Raw genomic sequence first — 2,672 nt, forward strand, 5'->3', positions numbered from 1 at the left:
TAGATCTAGATGCCATCTATCAACCCCTCAGAAAACGAACAGGAAATGACATCACCACAAACCCCAGGAACCCCATCGAGGAGAAAGATATAAATAGAAAGCAGGAGACAACAGCTTCGCTTCACTTGGAGGTCGCCACTGATGATGATGTTATCTAGCCAAGTAAAGAAACGTCTGGATATCAAAGCTACAGATCAGCTAGCAAACCTACACCCTACATTTTAAATCATTTTTCATGTTTATGTTGCATGAATCTGCGGTTATTGATCCACAGTTTAGTTTCACTCCCTATAGGTAACATGCTGATTTCTCTAGTTGTTCATAGTTCAATGTGATGCATCCAGTGTGTGCATAACGTGAGGGATCTTGCTTCTCACATCTTGTGTTTATCTGTGCCTTAAGTCCAGCCTTCATCAATGGCGAGAGCAAGGGGCGAGGGCGAGACCAATGTGTAAGTCTCTCCGTGCCCATGCACGGTACCGACAGCGGCCATTCTCCACTGTGCATTTACAGCCAGTTCTCAGTGCCCCTAAACCCACGCCCTGCCAATTTTGAAATATCTCCATTATTTTGTGCTGTCTCGCTGTGCTCTTCTCACCAGGATGAATTACTTCTCCTCAACGTCCTCCAGATTTCATTTGACAAAACATTCATTAAGAATCCCTTTGCATAAAATGTACATCGCAGCTCTCGTTATTTGATTTTCCTGGATGTCTTTCATATGAAAAAAATGTTCACAGCAACTTGACTTGAAAAAGAATATCGCGCTCCTTTTCATTATCCCAATGCAACCGACATTGCAATGTAGTTTATTCAACAGGCTCAAACTATTCTTTGAGATTTTTGTCATAGCGTCAATGCAGATAAAATAACTATTAGAACCCCAGTTTCCATACAACAGCTGTGATCATCTGAAAACCGCGCCATTGATGACAACGACGAGAGTGGGATTCGAACCCACGCGTGCAGAGCACAATGGATTAGCAGTCCATCGCCTTAACCTCTCGGCCACCTCGTCACAGATGTACGAAACGCTATGACCTTATGAATAATTGAATTTCGTGAATCAAGCAGAGCAGCAGATCTCCCTGGTGTTGGTGAAATGAGAAATAACAAAGTACGGTTCCAAGCCTATGATCTGACCCCTGGGTTGTGGGGCAAGTGCACTCCCACTGTCACACTATGCACATAATGATCTGAACAAATGTGAGGAAATGAATATGTAACAAGGTCTGTTGAATTCTGTGAAGACTTGAAGTCAACGGAATGAAGAACCCGAGACAGCAGGAGGTGTTCTTTCAATAAAGAGTTGGACAGAGCTCTTAAGGATCGTGGAGTCAAGGGTAATCGGGATAAGGCAGGAACAGGATACAGATTGAGGATGTTCAGGCCATGATCATAATGAATGGTGGTGCTGGCTCGAAGGCAGAATGGCCTACTCCTGCACCTGCTGTAAATTGTCAATTAAATTGCCTGTGAGGAATTGTTTTCCAGACTGGAGGAGAGTGCATAGTGCTCAATGTCATTATTCGGAACACCTAACTTCCGCTCAGATGTTTTTGACACTCACTTGTGTACAGGACAGACAATTTCAAAATCCAAAATAAGGCTAAACTGACAATTGAACTCAACAATGCAAAAACCTTGATCTGTATCATTTTCCTGGGCCGTGTGACACCAAGTCACCGTATGATCACAGAAACACAGTGAGCAAGTGTCAGAAGGAAAGTTAGTGCAGTGCCAGAGCGCATACTGGGAGCAGCAGGTGACAGACGGGGATGTGCATATCCCACAACAGGAACACTTCCCAAACAGCGGACTGCGGTGGAAGGATTCAGAGGGAGTTTACACTATGAAATTCGATGCCAGAGACACAATGGAGATCTGTCATTGAGTCTGTTCAAGATGAAGATTTTAAGATTTCTACAGATGCAAAACAAAATAAAAAGCTCATTGGTTAGTGAAGGCAAAAGATGAAATTGTACATATCATCAATCTACCCATCTTTACAATGAGGACCTCACCACTTTCCTCACGCGGGGACAGAATCACTGGTGAAGATGATCATATAATCCCCGTTACTAGCCATGTAATCAGAGAAAGTCGGTTTCCCAAATGTTAAGGTAAAACCAGGATTGTGGAGGTAAGCATTAATGTGTTGCTCCTGTGCTGAAGGTGACCAGTGCACGGTAACTCTGTTTCAGTTTAGTGGTGTGTCCTGTGCCGAAGTTTGAAGTTTGAGTCTCACATGGAGCAACTTCAATTTGTCGTCGTGTTGCGGGATACGGACAGAAGGTGATATTGAGCAAAGCCAAGTTGTTGGGAAAATACCCTTGTTTGTGGATTGAGAAACAACCTTTTCTGGATAATGACTCCTTGATCTACAAACATACTGCAAGTATCTAAAACGTGAAGAGACATATGTGGAGAGAGAGAGCCTAAGGTGATTTTTTTTAGCAGGTGGATCACGTTTCCCATGAGCACTGCTTTAAATTCCGGGAAAATAGATGTTGAACTGGTTTCATGTTACACAGTTTGTTACAAACTCACAAAGGTTGTTGCAATAATAATAAAAAAAGAAATCACATACGACCGTTTGAATATTGTATTGAATTGAATTTTGGTCTGAGCATATTTTATCTTCAAAAAAGTGCTGCAGAGCAGTACAGGGG

At 42.7% G+C, this 2,672-nt stretch overlaps 1 non-coding gene across 1 annotated transcript; it reads right to left on the reverse strand.

Annotated features, from left to right (window-relative positions):
• Positions 1 to 936: 936 nt before the first annotated feature.
• Positions 937 to 1,018, reverse strand: trnas-gcu (transfer RNA serine (anticodon GCU)). The gene has a single exon. It is a non-coding gene; the product is annotated as a tRNA-Ser (tRNA).
• Between the last annotated feature and the right edge of the window lie 1,654 nt (positions 1,019 to 2,672).

This window comes from Chiloscyllium punctatum, chromosome 23 (genome assembly GCF_047496795.1).
Source record: "Chiloscyllium punctatum isolate Juve2018m chromosome 23, sChiPun1.3, whole genome shotgun sequence".
Classification (NCBI taxonomy): Eukaryota; Metazoa; Chordata; class Chondrichthyes; order Orectolobiformes; family Hemiscylliidae; genus Chiloscyllium; species Chiloscyllium punctatum.